General features: G+C 43.9%; 1 protein-coding gene and 1 pseudogene across 1 annotated transcript in view; one reads left to right on the top strand and one right to left on the bottom strand.

The window, feature by feature from the left end:
• The window catches only part of LOC126189025 (nuclear receptor coactivator 3-like), a 299,208-nt gene that overhangs the window by 67,507 nt on the left and 206,023 nt on the right, over positions 1-25,678 (top strand). The window lies entirely within an intron of this gene.
• LOC126189873 (5S ribosomal RNA) lies at positions 3,423-3,539 on the bottom strand (annotated as a pseudogene).

Genomic DNA, 25,678 nt, shown 5'->3' with positions numbered 1-25,678 from the left:
CTCTAGAAGCCTTCCAGCCGCTCCATTGCAGCCCAAGTGTGCGTTTGTGGCCGTTTGGGAAAGTGATCCTGCGCTATAAATCCGTGAACTGTCTCGTTGTGTAGTCGAGCGTGAGGTGAAAACACCTCGTGGGTTGTGGAAATATCTTCTATGTGTGAAATCCCCATACGAAATTTGTCGCCATTAGTTTCAAGATGCTCGATGAAGTCGAACGTGGACGAAGACATCACTAGAGTTGAAGCACTGGCATGGATCAAAAGGAGTAGCCCGTGTCGATCACGAAGAAACCATCCCAGCATTCAATTGAACTGGAAGACGTAGGTAGACTTCGGTAATCGTGACCGGACGACGATTTGACTCTTGTGTCTTGACCACTACCCCATCACTTTCGGTTCGACGCAGACGGACTGTTGCTACCATACCAGGAAAGTAAAATACTAGAGTGGACGCGTGGTGAAAGACCACATACATCATAGTACTGGATTGATATTAGAAATGCAACGGAGAGATAATGGAAAAAAAAATTCCTTGAAGCGTAAAGGTGGATATGGTTGCTTTGAATACCACACTGTTGTACGAAGTGTAATTCTGTGGAGGTGGTATGTCCTTGCATTCTTCCGACATGTGAACTGCTATCCTGGGCCGGCCAGTGTGGCCGAGCGGTTCTAGGCGCTTCAGTCTGGAACCGCGCAACCGCTACGGTCGGAGGTTCGAATCCTGTCTCGGGCATGGATGTGTGTGATGTCCTTAGGTTTACGTAGTTGTAAGTTCTAGGGGACTGATGACCTCAGATGTTAAGTCCCATAGTGCTCAGAGCCATATCCTGGACCTACGACAAGTCGCAGTAGTTTGTAGGAATGTCAGCTGGCCCCAACGTGCAGCCCGAACTGCCGCGCACTAAACAATGATACGGCTGATGTTTACCACCTAGAATTTCGGTACTCGTGATGCGCATGTCCACAGGCCGCTTCCTCTTTCCGCGCTTCTTGCCCCTATCACAGCGGACATCTTGTGGCGCGACAGTAGTAACTTACGCAGTCAGCGTGGGTTCATTAACGCCTGCAGTTCAGCATTTTTTCCAATCAAAAATCACTTCCAAAGCTGAAAGAAGCAATAAGTAACAGAGAAAAAAGGCGGTCGTCAAATAACCTGCCTATTCCGGATGGCATGCCGTAGGTCTGTATAGCGTAGCGCTTTTATAAAAAGGATAAAGCGAGCGATGAATAAGTTCAATTGTAGGACAAGAACTCATTTCCGATCAAGTTTGGCTATTTAATATGACAGTACGACACGCACCTTTAATCTGTCGGAAAGTGATACTTCAGTGTGGTGTTGCGTAGAGGTGGAGCACGGTGCTGGCGGATTTGTACTGAGTCGGCCTTGAGGCATGCCCAGATAGTATTCAGAGCGTTATCAGTAAAATGCGAAGGTTCAAGTTGCAGTCCGGTACGGCACACGGATTTAATCAGGACATTCAGTTTGTTTCTTGTTAATATTTTGGGTTTCAGCTCGTGACACTACAAACATACTGCAGAATATTCACAAGACGTAAGCAGTATACATGAATGATGGAACCATTTTAACCACCGTAGCCTGTCGGTTTTATTCCTTTAATGCACCATGCATGTAGATTACATTGCTGGAAAGTTTCGGCCTTGAGCCATTTTAACTGTCTGCAATCTAATAGCGAAAGCACAGTAAATAGATAAAAACTTTAGCTGAAAACATAATGCTTGCATATTAAGACTACTGTTTAAATTACTTACATGACATTGGTAATGTGTATGTCACTCTTAAAAATTTTACTTCGTATTATGTGGGACAGACACGTTTCCGCACATTCACGGGTCGACTGTTAAAATATAATCTTGCACATACCAGTTTTTTTTAAGAATTGGCCTCATTTTTATATGCCATTGCTGAAACCAACTTCCTTGCCTATTGTCATGACACAAGTGGTAAAGTGGCTCAACATTACTGTCCCTCGCCACTGTAGTAAAACAGTCCTTACATCTGATCACAGTCCCAGGTCGCATCGATCTTGAGCGTTTACAGTATTTAATGACAACAAGCATAGACGCTGTTTTCAGCAATGGCATATGAAAACTGAAGCCAGTTTTTCAAAAAGATTTAATAAGATCACGTAGCGTTATTGCAGCAATAACGAAAGGTTGGATTATGCCCGTAATGATTACAAGCGTTATCAAAATCCATTATGCAGGAAGTTTAATAGGAAATAACATGTACGCAAGACTGATCACATGAAGGTCCCTCTGGTGATAACATTGTCTGCAAAGTGACAGCTCTTAGCATACTCTTCGGCTGATGCACGTTAGCCGTGATTTGTAACAATTGTGTGTGTGTGTGTGTGAGTGTGTGTGTGTGTGTGAGAGAGAGAGAGAGAGAGAGAGAGAGTGCTTAAAAGTACACGGCATTCTGCTAAACGAATGTACAAGGACTAGTAAGTTACCTGTTAATAAGGTTTTTGCCTGAAACTTCCTGGCAGATTAAATCTGTGTGCCGGACCGAGACTCGAACTCGGGACCATTGCCTTTTGCGGGCAAGTGCTCTACCATCTGAGCTACCCAAGTACGACTCACGCCCCGTCCCCACAGCTTTTCTGCCAGTACCTCGTCTCCTACCTTCCAAACTTTATAGAAGCTCTCCTGCGAACCTTGCAGAACTAGCACTCCTGAAAGAAAGGATATTGCGGAGACATGGCTCATTCTGGAAACATCCCACAGGCTGTGGCTAAGCCATGTCTCCGCAATATCCTTTCTTTCAGAAGTGCTAGTTCTGCAAGGTTCACAGGAGAGCTTCTGTAAAGTTTGGAAGGTAGGAGACGAGGTACTGGCAGAAGTAAAGCTGTGGGGACGGGGCGTGCGTCGTGTTTGGGTAGCTCAAATGGTAGAGCATTTGCCCGCGAAAGGTCGCGAGTTCGAGTCTCGATCCGGCACAGAGTTTTAATCTGCCAGGAACTTTCGTATCAGCGCACACTCCGCTGCAGAGTGAAAATCTCATTCAGGTTTTTGCCTCTATGACGCGTTGTTAAAGTTGTGATTGTAAGCTGATTGGTATATGCAAGATTATATTTGTAACACTCGACATGTTTATGTGTGGGAACGTGTCTATCCCCACATAATACGAAGTAAAATTTTTAAATGTGACACACACATCACCAGTATCGTGGAAGTAATTTAAACAGTAGTTGTAGTTAAGCACACTCCGTCTTCAGGCCACAAGTGGCCCATCGGGACCATCCGACCGCCGTGTCATCTTCAGTTGAGGATGCGGATAGGAGAGGCGTGTGGTCAGCACACCGCTCTCCCGGTCGTTATGATGGTTTTCTTTGACCGGAGCCGCTACTATTCGGTCGAGTAGTTCCTCAATTGGCATCACGAGGCTGAGTGCACCCCGAAAAATGGCAACAGCACATGGCGGCTGGATGGTCACCCATCCAAGTGCCAGCCACGCCCGACAGCGCTTAACTTCGGTGATCTTACGGGAACCGGTGTATCCACTGCGGCAAGGCCGTTGCCAGTAGTTGTAGTATACAAGCGTAATATCGTCCACTAGTGTGTTTCACCTATCTTCTGTACTTCCCGTTTTATTTTGCAGACGTTTTATAACTGCCTAAGGCCGAAACTGGCCACTAATGTAATTTATGCGCATGGTGCATTAAAGGAGTAAAACTGACAGCATACGGTTGCTAAAAGGGTTTCTTCATTTAGACAATACATTGAGGTTGTACGCCCTTTCATGAAGAAGAAAGTGTAAATAAACTAAATACATGATCATTCTCGTAATTAACCCTTCCTGCGTGTGTCAAAAACACTATGAGAATCGTGAGTCTAGGGTATTGATTGGCTTCAGTTTACCGGAGTTGTGGAGCAAGTGCCCAGTTTTCCATACAGGAGCAGCAGTGGTACGCTTGAAGGAACTGACTTCCAGGAGGCGAGAGGTTGGCGCAACCGCTGTCGACCGTAATAAATCGCAGTGTTTGCGGTTTGACAGGTAATACTGTTCCGCCGTGGGCTGGAGCAGCAGGTAATTTGCTAGCACCTCTGGCGTCAGGGTGTGGGACAACTTGCGCAACGGGTGTGCGGTTAGAGGGCGCTGGCGTCGGAATGTGTTCAGCACAGATCATTTATTAAAAGCAGATATAGAAATCATTAAAAGAACACGCGCTTCAAATTGAAGATTGCGCGCAGCTCACGTCTACACAAAAATCTACATTCTGCGTAACAAACACACACACACACACATACACACACACACACAGAGTTATGTGGCGCAACTTGAATAAAAGATCGGTGAAGGATAAGACGGTTTGGTAATGGAGGGTCTTTTTTTTTGGGGGGGGGAGACAAAAATTGTAGAGGAAATCCAAGGCTTTCAGTAAGCAGGTTCATGTTGATGTAGGTGGTAGCAGTTGTGTTGGGGAACAGCGTAAAACCAGTTTATTAATTGAAGACTACAACGAATTACATGAGCTCTGACATAAGATTCCTGTCGTGCTTGTGCTTAATCCTCATCACCAAATACCACCGCTTTCATAGATGCAGCAATAAAATCCTTAAGTCGTACGCTCCACAACAGCATTAAAAAATTAAAGTGAAAAGTTACGCAACTATTATTAAAATCCGAGCTCTGAATGTAAGACTGGTTCAGGTTTCTCGATCATGTCAACTGGAAGTTAGAACGCCACTAGAGGGATATATTTAGTGTTCGCTTGTGGTGATATGTTTTCTGCAGACTAACAGAAAACAGTCGAATCTCCCCGGCTGGATGAAGAGCCAAAATCGAGGCGCTTAGTGATAACTTCGTAAGGGGCAAGTCCTGGCGCTGCTCTCTTCGCACCTGCTACGTAATCGCCAGCTGTCACTTCGCATAGTGGCTAGAACTACGTGAAGGCCACGCCTTTATAGAGGCTCGCAGAAAAGTTCGGTTTTCGAAATAATATAATTCCTTGCAGATCCCTGACATTTACGTGGAGTAACTCAGCACGAAGTTTCTTTTTCGTAGGTCTGTCCACTTCATTTTATTAACATAGGAATTGTACCTATTGAATTTACGCCGTTAATGGGAAGAGGTGGTTGTTTTGATAAATGAGAACAAAACTTACCTGCACTGTATTGTTACTGAGACTATTATCCGTTTCTACGAAGAAAGCTCTTAATGACTGTAGAAGTCTCTTTTTGCGAAAGGTGTACGGAATGTAGGGACCGACAATGGGCTGTAATACGGGCTGGTTACAACTAAAGTTCCGCTACTTCCCCCCGCCCCCCGAGAGGGGTCCCTGTTAGAAACGAGTTATCGTAGGACAGTGAAACTATATGGAAACGTTTTTAAGGACATGTGGAAGTGAAATAACGAATACACAATTGAAAGAAATGCATTTTAATTTCCTCATGAGAGGGTTCAAGTATACTGATCTTGATGGTTACACAGTTCAGAACGATTCAGTTTTCTCCAAATGCGTTACGAAGCAAACTGAATTACCACACGAACAGTGTGAGGTGGAGCTCCATCGGTCATCAAAACAGTTGGGCCAAAAGCACCTCTCTCCCTCAGAGTAGGGATCACTTGTTGGCCAAGCAGACCACAGTAATGTGTACCTTTCACGTTGCATTTCCAAGTCCTAGGGGTCCGAGTTCCTCAAAGGACCATCGATGATGAATTGTACCGTGAAGCCACACCCCATAAGACGCGTTTACTATGCAGGGGTACTTCATGAACGTTCGCTGGCGGTGGCTGTCCACAAATGCTACAGTTGTGGACAGTGTGCTGCGTCACTCCACAAAATGTTCCAAGGCCACGTGTCCTCAGCTTCAGCCCTTGCAGGAAACTTAAGAGCATAGTCTGCTCGAATGTCTGCGTCACGTGGCAAAAGTTGGTGACTGAAGAGAAGCTTTTACGTTTACCATTTCACAGTTGTTCGCAGCACTTTTGGAACGGTGGACCATGAACTTTGAGCAGTCGTGACACCTCGTGCACTGCTTGATGATACGCTGCCCCCTGCGTTCTTAACCACGGCAGTAATAACTTCAACAATTTATGGCGCAGTTGACCGTCGGCTTATCTCAAGAGTAAACCAAAATGGCAAATCGTTCCAAACAGCGTAACCACCAGAATCACCAGATTTGAACCACCTCACTTGGAAATTAAAATTTGTTTCTTTCAATGGTTTATTCAATATTTCTCTTCGGCATGACCTTACAAATGTTTCCACGAAGTTTCTTTGTCCTAAGATTATTCCTTTTTTCATGGAGGCCCTTATAAGTAGTGAAAGTTAAATTATAACCATATACATAGAACTTCAGAAACACGCAAGCTCATACATGTATACAAGAAGTCTCAGCAATCCAAACATGCTGACCAAAGTTTGTGTATCGCCCTTTATTCTATTTATAACGTTTATAAGCAGAAGTGAAAAATATTTAGGAGGGCGGAGTTGGCCCTCATGTAATACTTAACGTATATCCCATGATCGACGGTATGCTACAAAGTACCATAAGTGTCCTATTCATTTAAAAAGAATTTGTCTTTCGAAACTCCTTTTGTGGTTATAAGATGTGCCTGTATTAAGGTATCTTGATATACGTAGAAATATTTTTGTAACAGAGCCTTCGTAACGCTGGTTATCTGGACAGCAGCCAGTTACGCGGAAGCGTTACGAAATTTCATTAAAAATGATATATGAGTAGACCTGTTACATGCAATGCTATTATATTGGCAACTAATAATACAGCATAAACAAAGAGTTTACGGTGTTACGCGCGTCTGGTAGCAAGTTACAAAGTTGCCTGAGAACATTGTAGCTCGTTTGCATTAATAGTTGCCGTGTTTGCATTCGACCGGCGGGCTCTTCAGTGTTAGGCGAAATACATCCTTTTAACTCAAATGAAAACATGGTAGATGTCATCCTCTACATCACACGTAAGTCGAATTCACTGTGATTGTTTATTGTAGCAGCTGTAACTCAGGCGTGTGCTGCTGATTGTGAGGAACCTCTGAACATCGGCAGTTGTCATACCAATTCCCGTTCTCCTTGGGTAGGAGCAAATTTTTCGCTTACTTCCGGAGTGCACTTTTCCATACTTCCCTGGTGACTAAAAATTTAGCGCTACAGTCTGGAACCGCGCGACCGCTACGGTCGCAGGTTCGAATCCTGCCTCCGGCATGGGTGTGTGTGATGTCCTTAGATTAGTTAGGTTTAAGTAGTTCTAAGTTCTAGGGGACTGATAACCTCAGAAGTTAAGTCCCATAGTGCTCAGAGCCATTTGAACCATTTTGAACTGAAAATTTAAGTCTTCGTAAGGGATCCATAGATACGATTTGACGCCGACTAATTTCCTTAGCCGATTCATATATCATTCCGTTTCCCTTGTGCTTTCATTTTAATTTATATACTTTGACGTACATTAATGCGTTGTTCGATGGCTCAGTGACAAAACTCGCAAAAGGAGCTCATTTTGTCCTCTTTACTCATTGATTTCGCTTCGGAGATAGTAGTTACTACCTCATTCGAAGGTAATGTCATGTGAAATTTATATTTTTACGTTTTTATTATGTTAAATAGTGATGTACACGCAGGTTGTGTCCGCGACTACTGTGACTGCACGAGGCCTTTGTTTGGTTTACTTCTTCTACATAAACGTGTGAAACATGCCATGCTGTATACCGAGTGATCAAAAAGTCAGTATTAATTTGAAAACTTAATAAACCATGGAATAATGTAGATAGAGAGGTAAAAATTGACACACATGCTTGGAATGACATGGGGTTTTACTAGAACAAAAACGTTCACAAAATGTCCGACAGATGGCGCTGGACAGCAAAACGTCAGTAACTGCTACCGTGACGGGTGAGAGGTACGCCGATATGTTACAAAATCACATCACCCCAGCCTGGCTGATAAACACCTGCTGGAACGAACGATGTTTATGCAGGATGGCGCTCCACCCCCTATTGCTAGACGCGTGAGGGATCTCTTGCGCGCGTCGTTTGGGATGATCGTGTGCTCAGCAGCCACTTTCGTCATGCTTGGCCTCCCAGGTCCCCAGACCTCAGTCCGTGCGATTATTAGCTTTGGGGTTACCTCAAGTCGCAAGTGTATCGTGATCGACCGACATCTCTAGGGATGGTGAAAGGCAACATCCGACGCCAATGCCTCACCATAACTCCGGACATGCTTTACAGTGCTGTTCACAACATTACTCCTCGACTACAGCTATTTTTGAGGAATGATGGTGGACATATTGCGCATTTCCTGTAAAGAACATCATAATCGTTGCTTTGTCTTACTTTGTTATGCTAATTATTGCTATTCTGATCAGATGTAGCGCCAAATGTCGGACATTTTTGAACTTTTGTATTTTTTTGGTTCTAATAAAACCCCATGTCATTCCAAGCATGTGTGTCAATTTGTACCTCTCTATCTAAATTATTTCGTGATATATTCAGTTTTCAAATATATACTGACTTTTTGATCACCCGGTACATTAAAAATATTTTTTTTTTCCCCCTGTGGTAGAAGTAACAGAGCGATGCAAAATTTTATAAGTAGCTAATCGCTAAATGGTGAAATCAAGCGGTTATTTCAAAATAAAGCAGACTACACAGAAAAATGTCTTCCCTCAAGAAATTCACAACGGCCGTGGACTCGTACATACGAGAGACTATGTACGAGCGAGTGTTTGATGAAATTGGATTGAGGTACAAATGGCAGCTGTGCAGCTGCCGGCGTTCGCGGCAGTGGGACCACTGGCCGTGACGGCATTAGCCTCGGTGAGGTAGGCACTTCTAGGCTGCTGCGCCGTGTTCTATCGGCCGTGGCGGTGGAACTGTGCGCCCGCACTTGATTTACTTTGCACGTGAACCTGACGGCGCCGCAAGTACGCGTTCCATCTCGGTAAGGGATGTGGTTTCGCACGGATATTATCGATTCGACTAAATTTATTTTTAATATACGTTGTGTGTTCTTGTCGTACTTCTTTGGACGTAGTCATAATATACCGTCATGCGCAACGCGCGAGTTAGGAAGTGCGACAGATGCTGATCGAATCCGTTTGGTGGATTAATGACGGTGGTCTGAAACGGGCCAACCTGAGTGTTGATGATCTCATTTCAGAGAATAAATTTTGACAAAATCGTTAGACACCAGAAACTTATTTACCACGTTTTAGGTTGTGATCTCGCGGCGTCTGCTGCTGCAGTTGACTGGACGCGAGCTGTCGCTGCCGGGTTTACTCATGGATTCTTCTATAATGACGTGCCTAGTCAGAAAGCGACACACAGTTACCTTGGAAGTAATTGTTCATACGTGCGAAAATACTTACGAACTTCCATTTAAAGTGCAGGTACGTTGTAATATTGGTATGCGCACTGGGTGATTTAAAGTTGAACCATCATCTAAAACCAAGCGCCGGACGAAACTTCAGAAAATGTCGTCACCTCACGAAGAACACGTCTTACAAAATCTTCGTTCAACCGATGCTTGAGTATTGCTGTACAGTCTGTGATCCTTACCAGCCAAGACTGGTAGGGAAAATGGAGAGGATCCAAAGATGAGAAATGCGTTTCGCCATGGGTTCGTTTACTAAGCTTGGAAGTGTCATGGAAATGCTCGTCCATCTACAGTTTCAGATGCTACGGGAGAGCCTTTATGCGTCACGGTGTGGTTTAAGGTTAAAATTCCTAGAGCATGCGTCCCGAGAAAAGTCAGTAAGTCTAATGCTTCCTCCTACATATATATTGGTAAAAGAGCGGAGTGTGAAATAACAGAAATTCGATCTTACTCGGAGGGTACCAACAGTCGACGGTAGTTCCGCATACATTCGCGACTGGAACTAGGTAGTGGGAAGTACTCGGCATGCAAATTAAGGTATTCTTCGGCGGCATAAAGATCGGTATAAAAATCTGCTGTAGATTTCGCTGGTGAAAAAAGCCCAGTTTTTTCCCTGTAGAGTGAGGTGACGCAGTGCTAGAGACGAGTAAGTGTTATTTTGGTGGACCAAGTGTCGAATCCTTGTCGTCCCACGATTATTTCAGTTTTTCGTGTTTACCATAGCCGATGCAGGTGAGCGCCCGATGATTCATGGAAACAAATCATGGCCGGTACTTTGACTTTGATGTCAATGGGTCGTTAAACGCTGTCGAGATAAAAAAAAAATTGTCGTCACAGTTTCTCATTTTTTTCCATTTCTAGTAAGCCCCATTCGTCGCCTAGATGACTGTTAACTGAGTATTCTTGGAAGCGCACGAATATTAAATCTTTGGGACATTTGTTAATGGAAGACAGGAATTTACTAAAACACAGCATGAAACTTTTAGCAGAAGGGGAGAATGTTGTACATCGGTACCCTTTTCACACTCCTCTTGCCAGATCTGTAAAAGAAGTCTAATATGGTTCAAATGGCTCTGAGCACTATGGGACTTAACATCTGAGGTCATGAGTCCCCTAGAACTTAGAACTACTTGAACCTAACTAACCTAAGGACATCACACACATCCATGCCCGAGGCAGGATTCGAACCTGCGACCGTAGCGGTCGCGCGGGTCCAGACTGAAGCGCCTTTAACCGCGTGGCCACAATGGCCGGCCGAAGTCTAATATGTTTTCTTGGTGTACGTTTACATGATAGCATTCACTTTATGTGCGCTGCAGTCTCTTTCTGAAATTATAAAATATTGCTCTGGAAAATAAAGGCTTTTTTCCCAATTTCAACAGATGTTGAACTGCCTCAAGGTACAAAATAGTGCACGACCGACGAAGTCTGGCTTAATTGTCCACATGTTATATAAATAGTTATAAAATATGTAGCAACGTACTCACCATAAAATTATGTAACTAAAGAATTAACATTATATTCTAAGTAGCTTTAATATTCTCTAGTGCGCCTTTCTTTATGTGATTCTAAAATAAGGCACTAGACTGAAATACCGCCCAAAAAACATTTCATGTTGCTAAGTACTCTTTCTTCTAGGTACAAGACTTTCACCTACTAATGAAATGAAATGTGCATATGGCATTTAGGGCAGGAAGTCCCCTTCTAATGTTCAAATGGTTCAAATGGCTCTGAGCACTATGGGACTCAACATCTTAGGTCATAAGCCCCCTAGAACTTAGAACTACTTAAACCTAACTACTCTAAGGACATCCCTCACACCCAGGCCCGAGGCAGGATTCGAACCTGCGACCGTAGAAGTCCCGCGGTTCCGGACTGCAGCGCCAGAACCGCACAGCCACCGCGGCCGGCGGAAGTCCCCTTCTGGTGGGAGTCCGGCCGCCTGGTACAAATATCTTTTCTTGACGCCACATCGCTTGCTTGTCAAGTGATGAAATGACAACACACGCACCCAGTCCTCAAGGGAGAAAAATCCCCGGCCGGGCCGGGAATCGAATCCGGGGCTCCGAGATCGGGAGTCAGCAAAGCTGATCACAAGAACAATAGCTGCAGACACCAGTTCTAATAATGAAGGATATGTGAATCAAAAGTATTTGACAAGAAAGTTTTGGCTCTGTTGTTCGTACTAGCTACTGAAATCATAGGTAAGCCAGTAATAATTAAATTGAGGATACTATTTTACGTTGGTTTTGCTTGCGTCTCACGGTACATTTGTAGCAATCATGAGCAAATTGTGACATATATATGCTATAACGTGGGCGAGCTTTAAAACGTTCGTAGAAAATCACTAAGGTGGTAGGACTCCTCGAAGCGAATGATGGGTAGTGACGCGTCTGTACCGTACTGCTAGCGGGGCTGCATGTTGCGGAAGTATGTAACTTCTTCACATCTGCATTGTGTTTACGTTATGGGTTCGCGCTTTCTTTTCGTGCGGCGTCTGTTACTCCCTGTCAGTTGTGTTTACGCATCCAGTTCGTCGGAAATTTTTGAGTTATGCGCTGTTGATTCGTCGCGTGGTCATGTACCACATTTTCGGTAACGAGGGCAATGCTTCTACATACTGCTCAGTTTTGCGTTTTAAATTAAGCAAATACTGGGTGATGTAACCGGATGCAATTTGTTGATCCTCATTGTTTCATCAGGAACGTTAATGGCACCTTTCATGCTCTCGGTCTAGGCACTATAAACTGTTTGTGAAATCATGTGTAGCAGTCTGCAACTGTATGCGGGATATGACACCGTATACGGGACAGACATGCGCAGTAATCTAGACGACGTAAACAGTATTTCAGTTCAAATGGTTCAAATGACTCTGAACACTACGGGACTTAACTTCTGACGTCATCAATCCCCTAGAACTTAGAACTACTTAAACCTAACTAAGCTAAGGACATCACACACATCCAAGCCCGAGGCAGGATTCGAACCTGCGACCGTAGCGGTCGCGCGGTTCCAGACTGTAGCGCCTGGAACCACTCGGCAGTATTTCAGTGTAACGAACTGTACGTTACGTTAAATACAGAAAATATTTATACGTTGCGAATTAAATGGAGAACAAAAATTCTGTATCCAGCGACCACAGCATTAATTGTGTACCGGTGAAATAAGTCGTATGCTGCAAATACCTGTACACATCACTACCAAGCGATGTTAAATAAAACGAAAGCGCCGTATCCATTTTAGAAAAGATGAGTGGTAAACTTAGTTATTGGCCGATTTCTGATGAAATGTGGTGCAGCTAGAAAGTAGACAGCACACGAGAAGCCCATGTGACACTTTCTATAGTTGATCGGATTGAAGGAAATACGTAGCACCTAAGAGGCGTCTTGCTACATCTATAACTACCCGCCCCGAGTGTTACGGAAAAGTTCCAGGGCAATCATTTATGAAAATACGTTCTTTTCAGGAAATGCAGAATTGCTACTCAAGTTGGCAACACTGATTATTCTTAGAGTCCTGCTGTTACCTTTAATACATATCCTTGAAAAGAATATCGCGCCAGACTAATTTGAGGCCGCGCTATCTAGGTAGCATACGAATTTACACATAATTTCTTCGTAATGATAACCGAAACACGTGGGACCACATGAAATGCCGCTTGAGCAGTCGTTTTGCGTACAGACTGACTCCAGACAGTGCAGTAACTAAATTGAAAATATTTTTCAAAACAAAGCGTGCCGGCGACTGAGTAATTAATTACGTTGTTTAGGTCGGGGTCAATGTGCCAAACGTTAACGTCTAACGACTGAGTTTTCCTTCTGAATCTCCTGTTATCCATTTAGAGACGGCAATATTGAACTACCATTGTGAATTGAATTGCCGTACTGGAGGCAGATTTTTGCCATATCGCTGTGTGAATCAGCGTTACTGACCGGCTTCTGTTTGATAGTGCTTCTCAGGTTCTGCTGTGCCCGTGGCAGGAAAATGCGGCACAGGTGTGCGGCATAAGCTGCAGAGGAGAGTTTGACGCCACTGCTCTCCGTGCGGGCCGAAGGCATCCGAATGTGGCCGAAGTGTGGCATCACTGGGTGTCAGCGGGCCGGCCGTGACCGAGTTTGCAGTGTGCACTGCTGCAAAGCAGCCACGGGCGCTTGCCTGCCTGCTGCACACTGCTCAACTGCAGGATAAGACTGTCTTTACGTTGATGACAGAAGGGTTGCGGTTAGGAATAAACAGCATTCTAGCATACGCGGTAGTAAATATTCTACGAGCCATATTGTAAACAATGCAGTTCGTATGTCGTTAAAGTATTAAGTGGACATTCTAGACGTTTCACTTATAATTAAACATTTGACAGTTTGTCAGTAAGGCCGTTGTGAACCTTACGAGGGCCGAACGCATGTAAGGTCGAATAAGAGTGATGTTACGTCGTACAAAAAAAAAATTCGCAATGTACTGTATTTCAGACGGCGAAATTCATACCAAATGTCGACACAATTCAACGCTTATGCCCCTTTAAGGGGAGTAGGACGTCAAACGGGCTGACTTGGAGCAGGAGAGTCACCACAGGAAATTTTAATTTCTACTGTCTATACTTTTACAAAGAAATTCATAAAACTTTGTCATCATGACCAGGAAGGATTGAGGACTCACTCTTATCGAAGTGGAAGTTCAAAAACGTAGCAAAATACCTTTTTTTACATGTGAAATTTCATCATTTTTTTCACTTATAACTGGCTGCATTTGTTGCTATAGGTACAATTTTCTTCCTAAGAGAGATTCCTCGATGAATTTTTCATAGCATACAAACAGTAGTTACAGGTGTATAAAACTCTAGAATTTTCCAAATCTATTAAAAACCGGAAAAAATTGAGATAATTAACTAAAAAAACTTGAGTTTTTTTTTCTAAACATGAAGTTTAAAATGTAACAGTTCATTCTGTTTTTCATAAATTAAAGAAATTTTAGAGTTTCATACACCTGTAACTATGATTTGTATGCTGTGAAAAAGTCATCGAAGTATCTCTCTTACTTAGGAAGAAAAGTGTACCTATAGCAACAAATGCAGCCAGTAGTAAGTGAAAAAATGATGAAATTTCACATGTAAAAAAATGTGTTTTGTTACGTTTTTGAGCTTCCTCTGCTATGAGTATAAATCCTGAATCCTTCCTGGTCATGCTGTTAAAGTATTATGAATTTATTTGTAAAAGTATAGACAGTGGAAATTAAAATTTCCTTTGGTGCCTCTCCTGCTCCAAGTAGGCCCGTTTGACGTCCTACCCAGCCTCAGGCCGAATCTTTTCGCAACGGAAGTTTTTTACATTCAACGAACGTTGGCGTGACGTCCATAATATATACAAGATCTCTCTCATAACAGACCTCAGGAGCATTTTCTGTGGTGTTTCGGCAGAAATTTGCAGTTTCGTTTTTGCATCGTGTAGCTGGAGTCAGCCAGATCAATTATGGCCCGTCACGTCTTGTACGCAACACACAGTGTGAAGAGAAAGCGTGGGTTTCTTTCCCTTTCCAAACGAAGTTGTTTTTAAATCGGAATTTTACGTTCCCTTTCGATGGACCGCTCTCATTAATGTAGTCCGATATTTTTTTACCGATGTTTACTAATAGAGAGAGTTAAACTCGAAGAATAAGCGGTATTCTACAGCAACAACACTTTCGTGGCCACCGCTGACTGCTACTGCTGAACATGCAGTGCTGTTGAGTCGTCGCTCGAGGACTCGTTATTCTTGTTTTACTATCGTATTGGTAAAACAAATATAGGACTAGACTAATTTGGGGACGCTCTATCGCACTGACAAGTGAAATCTATGGCACTGGCACGTAAAATTTCTCTTTAAAATCATTTTGTTATATAAAGGAAAATAAACCGACACTTTTCGTTTACATGGGGCATCGCATGAAAGATGTGGTGAGCACTATTTGTTTGTGCCCACTGCAGCTACACAGGCCAAAAACGAAATTGCAAATATCTGCTGAAACAACCGCAGCTCCGACTTGCTAAGACATGGACTCATTCTTACACCTCATAAAACATGTGTTTCGAAATGTGCAACAGTATCAGTAATGATTTAAATAATAAAGTACTGCAGCAGTTAAGATATTTTTGTCGAACGCTGTAGGAGTTTAGGTAAGTATTGAATGTGATGGCTGCGTGTTTAATGTTTTCTTCCTCTTCTTTATTGCAGTCGCCTGTTAATGGTGTTCTGCCTCCTTCACTGTTCAGAAATTCGCATACACATAGTATATTTACAGTCTGTGCATACGTTATGTCGCAAGTTGTCACACTAGTTATTAACGTTAAGGTACCGTATTGTCTACTTTCCCTTGCATTTGTTTACTTTGTTTCCGTGACAGGTAACGGAGGCTGCATGAGTACTCGTAAGTTTCCAACTAGTGTGTCCTCGCGAAAGAGATTTAGTACCTGAAAACAAAACAGTTTTTTACTGTTAAAATACATGAACAAAGAACCTTAAAATACATGAACAAATAACCTTAATGTACGTAGGCTTCTTCAGAAGCGTTTTGCGAAATTTGCTTTTATAGCGAACCATGACCATAGTGGGAGAACAATACAATTTTTAAATAAATTATTTGGCGGTTAGGAAGAAAAGACTTACAGATAAAGTAAAAAGGGTATTTGTAGTGTCCTATGAGTATTATTGATGTATACCGCAGTGGATACACCGGTTCCCGTGAGATCACCGAAGTTAAGCGCTGTTGGGCGTCGCCGGCACTTGGATGGGTGACCATCCAGCCGCCATGTGCTGTTGCCATTTTTCTGGGTGCACTCAGCCTCGTGATGCCAATTGAGGAGCTACTCGACCGAATAGTAGCGGCTTCGGTCAAGAATACCATCATAACGACCGGGAGAGCGGTGTGCTGACCCCGCGCCCCTCCTATCCGCATCCACCCCAGAGGATGATACGGCAGTCGGATGGTTCCGGTGGGTCACTCGTGGCCTGAAGACGGAGACCTCTAATAAGACTGAAGACGATGCAGCCATATATAAGCTTCGTTTGGATGCGGCATACAACGCACCCAGCTTTCCGAAACTTCGAGCCGCTAGTTCTTATCTAAATAGCTCCTCTGTCGGTATCAAGTGAATGAGTGATTCCAGCAAAGAGAAGTCCCCGACAGTGTAGTGAATCTGGCATGTGCCATCCACGTACAGACTGCTCTGCGCAGATGCATACGTTTTGAAATATTTGTATTACACTTTTCTTTCAGATGCCACTAGTGTGTACAACTAGCTATATTACTTTTGTCAACAACGTTCATTATAGGTTTTTCAGAATCTACAACCATTGGTGATTTCTTCCTGCTGTGACTATATTTAGTTTGACGGTGGGGCGGCCCGGCATAACAATGCTCTCGCTGTTCAGTACAGGGGAGCGAGGCTTGACGTGTGTTGACGTTTCCATATAGTGCGAAGAGGCCACGATTTGAGCCACGCTGCCGTTTCGTGACGTTTCGTTGCCGCCCAGTGTGAGTCGGCCTCTCCCTGTGTAGACCGGAGAGCCAGGCGCGACAACAGATCAATGTCTGCGGGTCCGGCGCCATCGGCTCCAGAATTCGGGAGGCCAGGCGCACCTTATTATTCGGAATCGAATTGGCGGCCGGCCAATTCAGTCAAGGTCAGCACAGGCGGCGGCAACGCCGCAGCTTCGTTGGCGGTCCCTTCCGCCCGGGAACACTCCGTGCTCGCTGTCGGTCGCAGTCGGCAGCGACGCCTGGGAAGCGAGGGCGGGTGGCTTCTCTCCTGTACGTGGTGGGCTCTGTTCCCTCCACTGGCTTCAGCCATGTCCGCAATTCGCCACCACGTCGCGCGTTTCTGTCGGCCTGTGCGTTTTCCTCACTCAGCGTTGTTGAAAGAGACCCGGTAGTTCCGCCCTCAAAAACGTCGCCGCAGTATCTGTCATTTAACTGGCCGGCCTTAATCAGTTCCACAAACTTATTTCCAATGCTATCGTCACTGAGCACCGCTTCATTTATGCCACCTCCAATTTTTATGCTGTAAGTGGAGGATTTACTAATTAAAAGCCCGCCGGCTTGGCCGAGCGGTCCTAGGCGCTTCAGTGTGGAACCGCACGACCGCTACGGTCGCAGGTTCTAATCCTGCCTCGGGCATGGATGTGTGTGATGTCGTTAGGTTAGTTAGGTTTAAGTAGTTCTAAGTTCTAGGGGACTGATGACCTCAGCAGTTAAGTCCGATAGTGCTCAGAGCCATTTGAACCCAGATATTGGTGCCCATACTGAAGCCTGGAAGACCCTGGTCAGATAACATCGTATCGCCCGATTGCACTGTCGTCTTGCGTGTGTAAGACGTTGGAACGGTTTGCTGTACCGTATATATCCGCGATGAGGACATTGTCTTGTGGCCTCGCGCAGGGCGTGACGTTGAGTCCCATGCTATGTACACTGTATGTTGCCGACCTAGAAACTGTGTCCAGCCCGATCGTCGAAGTTCTTCAGTATTCGGACGACGTCTTTATATACACTCACCCCTCGTACCTGTGGGTAACACGCCTGTGTCATACCGATGCATGTGATATGTTGGCCGCATGGGAGTTCAAAAATAGGCTCGCTTTGTCACATGACAAATCAGTTGTGATATCTACGAGAAAACGGCGTAGTAACTTCTCATCCGAACTTTATCTTGGCGCGTAGACATTTCCTGTGTCTGCACATGCTAACTTCCGTGGCGTCTCGACAGCATACTCAAGTGGACGCGACATGTTGCGTACCTCATCGAAGAGGTAGATAACTCTGTGACAATCTCGCTTATGCTTGCCCGAGTACGGTGCGGAGCGGAATCGATTATGCTCTTGACTCTGTATAAGGTTTTGATCCATTGTGCCTTAGATTGTGGTGGCATTGCCTACGGCACTGTAACGCGGACAGCTTTGCGCAAACGCGATGTCATCAGTTATGGAGTGATTCGTGTTGTCCTCAGCGCCATGAAATCAACGCCCTGCTATGGGAAGCATCCGTCATGCCGTTGCCTGTAAGACGGCAGATATTAGACGATATTTTTCTCCTCAGTCGATCTTCGGTGTCTGATTGCAGAGCTATGAAGAGGCGTTGCCACAGAGACGTATAAATTTGAAATCTTAATAAACCACGGAATAATGTAGATAGAGAGGTACAAAATTGATACACATGCTTGGAATGATATGGGGTTTTATTAGAACAAAAAGAAGTATTGCTAGACGCGTGAAAGATCTCTTGCGCTCGTCGTTTGGTGATGATCGTGTGCTCAGCCGCCACTTTCGTCATGCTTGGCTTCCCAGGTCCCCAGACGCCAGTCCTTGCGATTATTGGATTTGGGGTTACCTAAAGTCGCAAGTGTATCGTGATCGACCGACATCTCTAGGGATGCTGAAAGACAACATCCGATTCCAATGCCTCACCATAACTCCGGACATGCTTTACAGTACTGTTCACAACATTGTTCCTCGACTACAGCTATTGTTGAGGAATGATGGTGGACATATTGAGCATTTCCTGTAAAGAACATCATGTTTGCTTTGTCTTACTTTGTTATGCTAATTATTGCTATTCTGATCAGATGAAGCGCCATCTGTCGGATATTTTTTGAACGTATGTATTTTTTTGGGTCTAATAAAACCCCATGTCATTCCAAGCATGTGTGTCAATTTGTACCTCTCTATCTACATTATTCCGTGATTTATTCAGTTTTCAAATTTATACTGACTTTTTGATCACCCGGTATTTCATGACGATTGTAGTTGCCGCAGTGCCTGTTGCATGCATATCCGAAGGAATATTACCTTGTAATTCGGAATAACACAGGCACTCTAATAATGTATTTACAAAATCGCTTTATAGGCACGCAGAACAGCTGCAGCCCCTTAAACTGTCCAGGGTCATCTCGCACCGAGTCTGCTGCAGAGGTACATATAAGATTTGGCAGAATGAATACCCGGGCAATGCCGGGCTTGTCAGCAAGTATTTTGCATAAAAGGGAAACAACAGCAACTCGGCAGAATACTCGGAAGTACACTATAAATCAGTCCCGCTTACAAATTCCCCTGATGTTTTTCAACGTTTCGTTCAACATGGGCACGCTGTAGAGACGGAAATTTTTACACACGAGCGTTTTACGGTGGTGTGGGCGTGTGATTGAGCAGCTGTGGCGGCGTGTCGCCGGGCGGAAGCGGCCGCACTTGCAGGAGAGGCCGCTGCCCACCGCCGCCAGTCCATTTCCGGGTGGCCTCCACAGGCGCGTCTTGCCCAACGCGCCTGCCCTTCGAGCCTCCACTTTGCTGTCGTATTGGTCCTACCGCCTGGCAAACTGTTTTGTGGTTTTGGCTCTGGCACTGCTTTCTCATAACTCGCAGCCGGCATTCAAACCCTATTAAGCTGTCGCTAGCGTAGTCGCTCCACTGAGATAGATGTCTTCGTTGACCCATCTGACAGTCTTCAGATGTTTAGCGGCCCCATGACTCATCCACACGAGACACCTCTATAACTCAGCTTTACCTACCCGTAGGCCGTCTTAAGATTGTGCTAAGTCTTGCAGTTATAAATTACGTAAGTCCACTGATACGTGTTACAAACCGGACACAATAGGAAGGACCAGGCCCCTTTGCCTTTTTCTGTTGTCACTCTTTTATTACATCAGTGAAGTACACATTTTAAGACAAAATTTAACTACATGAAATATTGCTCCCAGTAAAGGTTAACATAAGCAGTGACAAAACTTAGTTCTAAGGGTTTCTGCTGGCATCAAATTTTAAGGAGGCGATGTAAGGTTTATATCAATTTAGCTCAAACACGTAGCTAGTGATGAATAAATAGCGTGAATTTGTACTCACAGTAACCAACTAATCAACAGCCTTACCATTGAATAATTAGTAGGCCATTTGGAACGAATTAGCAACACCCGGCAACTAGGGGAATTAATACCAATAGTCTTTAAATGTCCTGCTCCCCATTAAATAAACAAACTTACAGTAATTAAATGAATAACAAATCAAACGCACTACTCGCCACTCAAACTCTTCAGTGGAGCCAAGCCAAAATGAAGATTCCGTTAACTGACTAACACTGAAGTCACACTAAAGCTCATATGTGTTCCCAGACACACATGGGGCAAACTTATACAAGATAAGATTTTGAAGGGAGCACATCAGTAAAACCGGTAGTGAAGCTAACTCGTACCACTGAAAATTAAGGTACTAGACCGGGGCACAAGGTGGTATACAGTGAGGTTGCCTTAGTGCTTTGCTGCGCTCCAAAATATTAATTCAAATGGCCTATTCAAAATTAAGTACACATAAACCAGCATTAATTAACGAGGAGTGACACCAGGTCGTTCGAAGGGATGACAATACTTAATTGAAAAGACGAATGCCGGAGGCAGCAGTAACATCAAACACCTTCTCCCAGTTTTAACCAGGAGTCACTTCCCGCTATACCAAGCACAAGGAAGGAACCCCAAAGAGAAAATTCATTAAAACCACCAAAAGATTATAAAGGACAGGGAACCCCCAACTATTTAAATTTAAAAGAATTAGCTCTCCCCAAAAGCAGTCTAAACGCTAAGGCCACACTTAAGAGGCCACCAAAATTGGTTACAAAAAGTCTTATACATTTGCTCCTTTTCTTTAAAAGAAACACAAGGCTGCTTAACTTCTGCTGGACGTCCGGTATGGCTCGTGTAGGATACACCAGGCAGCAACCCAAGCTAGGCGGTCGCAAGGCACGGCGAGCAAAATCAGGAGAGCAGACAGGCAGGCAGCCAACACACATCCTCCATCCTGAACCGGCAGACCGCGTAGAGCCAACTCCACATATACGTGGTTGCTTCCCACCTCGTACCTCGCTGCGTCTCAGCAGGTAGCCCGAGCAAACGTCAACTGCCACTCGCCCCGGGAATGCGGAAAACAGCAAGTCAAGCAAAGATAAGAAACATCGAAGGATCGATAGTGCACATCCAAGAGACTGGCGCGCCAGTAACGAGCTCATCCACTTTATTGAAACATGACGTCGTGTACGAAATCGATAAATCAGTGATTATATTTTCAGTTCAGCCTCCTTTCTGGTTGTGCGGCCCGAAATAGTCACAGAGAGACCCACGTCGCATCACAATGACGTGAATTTTTCGTAACGCCGTAACTGACTCCCATTGCTACGCATAAGTTTGAAATTTGGCTCAAAGGTGCCTACAACCTTGCTCTGAGATGGTGCAAAACCGTGGTGCCCTGCGAGCTCGGCGATGGTTCAAACAGCAAGCTGTCGACACATGCTCAGAAGTTCATGTGAGTTGTAAAATTGATTAATGATGTCATATGGGCTGCAATTTTCACCTCAGTTCTGCCCAACGCCAACGGGGAAATGATTTCCTCCCATAAGAAAACCGTCTGATTTCAACGCTGGGTGTCGCGGTTATGACCTCCATCGCAGAGATGTAAAAATAAGCGCAGAAATGTGGGTAAGAAGGGCTGTGACGACCTTCTCGTATGTCACGTCCCCAGTGACGTTGGGCAGAATAGTGAAATTTGGTGCCAATATGACATCATTAACCCATTAACCTCACATGCACTTCCGAAATGTGGCTTTTTTCCCATGTTTCGACGCTTTGTTGTTTGAAGCCTCTCCGAACCCAATGGTGACGTCGCAAGGCGCCACGCTTTTGCACCATTACAAAGTAGTAGGCACCTATGAGGCAAATTTCTGCGTTGGAATGGGAGGCAATAGCAGTGTTTCGAAAAAGTGATGTTTTAATTCCGTCGCGCATTGTAGTTTGAAAAGTATGTCATCTTGTGACAGACTTAACTTTTAAAATATGTTTGGTATCTTTTTATTACAGTGGGTCTTGACTCACATAGTCATCTAACTTAGAATATGCCACAGTATACTCAAGACCAACTTACCATCACAGCATGAGGTATATAGAGGGTGGTCAGAAAATGTGTGAAATGCTTGTAGGGATGTTACAGGGCAGGTTGTACTGAGACATAAATGTTAAGAAAGAAATTCGATACGTTGCTCCGTTTCCGAGTTATTTAGCAAAGAATTTAGCCAATTGGGGCGTCGCGCGCTCACACTCAAGCGGCCTGCCAGGGGCGGTGTTGCCCAACGAGTGCTTTGTCTCGTTAACGACACTTGAATTTAGGCGCGCGACGATCTGATTGGCTAACTTCAATGCTAAATAACTTGGATACGGCGCAACGTATCGATTTTTTTTTTTTTTTTTGTAACATTCATATCTCAGTACAACCTGCCCTGCAACATCCCTACAAGCTTTTCAGACATTTTCTAACCACACTGTATACAACACATATTTTAAAATTATGGATATGTATACACATACTATCGATATCAGTTGCAGAAAAATAAACATTTTTGCGTCTTTGTGTTGATAGCAGATAAAAAAATGTCATTTGCAAAAGCTTTGGAGCGCAACTTGTTGAAGAACACTTCATCAATTTCCAGCAATCCCAGCGGCATTGAATACGAACCACTCTACCACAGAGAAGCTACGTCATTCAGAGCGTATCGCCGACTAACTTTCTGGAATTAATATATTTTGAATTTTTTTAATGAAAATCATGATTTACTGGTGACTCGCCCAGGCTTCAGACGTGTATTACGAAGTACATACGGCCGGACGACTTGTATATAATATCTAGTGATATTTATAAACTTTCCGTTTCAGGCATTCCATATATTAGTGAAAACTGTATCAAAATTAGGATAACATTCACATACACTCAGAAAAACGCGACGGGGTATTTTAATTTGTCACAGTACAAACTCACGCTGTAGGATATACTGGCTCAAGGAGTGGCTTCGTCTATCTCCAAGTGCTGACTGTATTGTATTAATGCGCAAACGTCTGTAGCATATTAACAGTGTTCGCTCGTTAATCGCCGGACGCCGTCCGTGAAATCTATTAAAAAATTATCTGTTCACTTGTACAGCATGCAAGGGCTGCTCCACAGTGTCCCGTTTTAATGTAACAATGAATTATTATTATTAACAGAAGTAACCGTGATGCCTATTTGTAATTGGACGAGCAAACGTGTCTCATGAGATGCAGCTTCCCCTCCCACTCCGGGCAGCTGCACCAGGTGGTCGCTTAAAGGTCGGCTACGGATGCCAGGCAGTGGGAGCAGCCTCTCTCTTGTCAGCGACATGCATCTTTCTAAGAGCAATTATTTCAACAAACTGCTGAATTATATACTCTACTAAAGAATGTTAAAAAGGAATCAAGTCGGAAACGTCACACCTGTTATTCGTATAGTGATTGAATTCTTTTTTTCGAAATGTTCTTGGCATATCCTCGATTTGTCGATCACGTTATTGAACTTTTACATTTTTGTTTTCTAAATTAATATTATTATTATTATTACTTACATTGTTGATTTTGACGATGTTGCCGAAATCAGTAATTTTGTTAAATTCCTGTGATAAAAGTGGTGAAATAAAAAGTTCAAGTTTATTGTGCAAATACAGTGAGAGTCACCTCTCATAACAAGTTGAGCATATGATGATCGGATCAAGATATGGAGGCAGTTTTTTGCCTGTTATACAATGCGAAAGGGCGAGTATTTTACTGTAGGAGTAAATATAGGTCGATAGTATAGGACTTTTTTAAAGTGAGTCTGCATTTCTTTTTCACTGCCTTCAGTACCCAGTGGAAAGAGGCGTGCACTGATATAACGTTTCTTAAAGTTCACAGTGAGACGTTTCGAAAAAATGAAAGGAAAGCTCCAAGCTGTGCGAAATATTAAGGCCGAAATCTTACACTGAACTGTAGTTTCAGTCCTCTGAGGTTCTGTTTACGAGAACGATGTGAAACACATTAAATTATCGCGCTTACAGACATTAGCCTAGCATTTAACACAACCTCCGACTCGTTATCTATTCCGCCTTTCACAAGCTGTTGAATGATGTTAAAAAAGTGTATAGGGCAATTTAAAGAAATATAGTCATTCGGTGGATGGTTTCCAATTGTTGATCATATTAGAAAATTCTCGACGTTTGGCGTAATGTCGTTTATCATAAATCTGTTTTCTATATCGTGAAACGATAAGGAAGTGTAATGGATGAAATAGAAAATTAAATACTGTGTGATTGATGCAGAATTATAATTTTTCATTTTAATTAGCTTCGCTGTGCATGTGAATGAGTGCTTTTGCTAATAAGTATTATGTGTGTCTTGACTTGGGTGGCATACACTGCTTTATATATTGATGCGGCCTGAAATAAAAGTAAATTTGCAACATTAAAATATTCCACGATACTGCGTAGGTAGTTCGGTGAACAGGTCATAGCCTATTCCTTCACACTGTTGAGTCACTGGAATGTTCCTGCGTCTATAAAGTTTATTACGACGTCGGGACGTTTCATATACACTCCCTGAGTTGTTCATTTGTGGCGAATCGCTGAAGGAAAATAACAGTAAACTACCGTGAAAGGTGAGATCATACACCGGAGCATATGTATCGCTTTGTGTGTTTTCCCTACTCTGTGTGGGGCAAGCGCAACGTATTTTCATTCCACGGTCATGCTAAATGGTTCAAGTGGCTCTAAGCACTATGGGACTTAACATCGAAGGTCATCAGTCCCGTAGACTTAGAACTACGTAAACCTAACTAACCAAAGGACATCACACGCATCCATGCCCGAGGCAGGATTCGAACCTGCACCGACGGTCATGCTAAGATAGGAAGCTTCGCACAAAGTGAGACGTAGGAAAAGTAACTGGAAGTGTTCGCATGTAAACCGGCCACTTAATGCAGAAAACAAATTCCTCTGATTTATTCTCCTTCACGGTAATTCTTCTCGTAATGACGCCTTATTCCCTTGAAGACGCGGGCAGCAGGAGATGTTTTACTGCAAATGAAACTTTATGGAAAAGCGACAGTTCAACGTAAGTTTTTGCACTTCGAGATTTTGTTTTATGTGTAATACACTAACTGGGTTGCGTGTACAACGATTTTGGACCATGTAACCAGCGCCCGCGATTACTGCTTTTTTATTCATACATTTCTGCCTTACTGTATGAAACGTTTTTCTTTTTTTTCTCGTTTTGTCGCGTCTTGCCCTTACCTTCGGAATACGCAGTGGACGGCGTCTCGGCACCTAAGTTATATGGCGGCGAAACCGGAGTTGTGGATGGCGGCGGAGCCCCGCATTCCGTAACCCAAGCCGCGTGTATGTTGCGGCAGGTCTAGAGTGGGCGCAGCTGTTGAGATGTTCTCTGGGTCATGCCGAGGTCAGGGACGGAGACCACTCGCCGCTTAATACCTGCAGCAATTAGTTCATCGCGCTAGGGAT

This window comes from Schistocerca cancellata, chromosome 5 (genome assembly GCF_023864275.1).
Source record: "Schistocerca cancellata isolate TAMUIC-IGC-003103 chromosome 5, iqSchCanc2.1, whole genome shotgun sequence".
NCBI lineage: Eukaryota > Metazoa > Arthropoda > Insecta > Orthoptera > Acrididae > Schistocerca > Schistocerca cancellata.
Note: the sequence above shows the minus strand (reverse complement) of the source record. Positions and strands in the feature narration are given on the sequence as shown.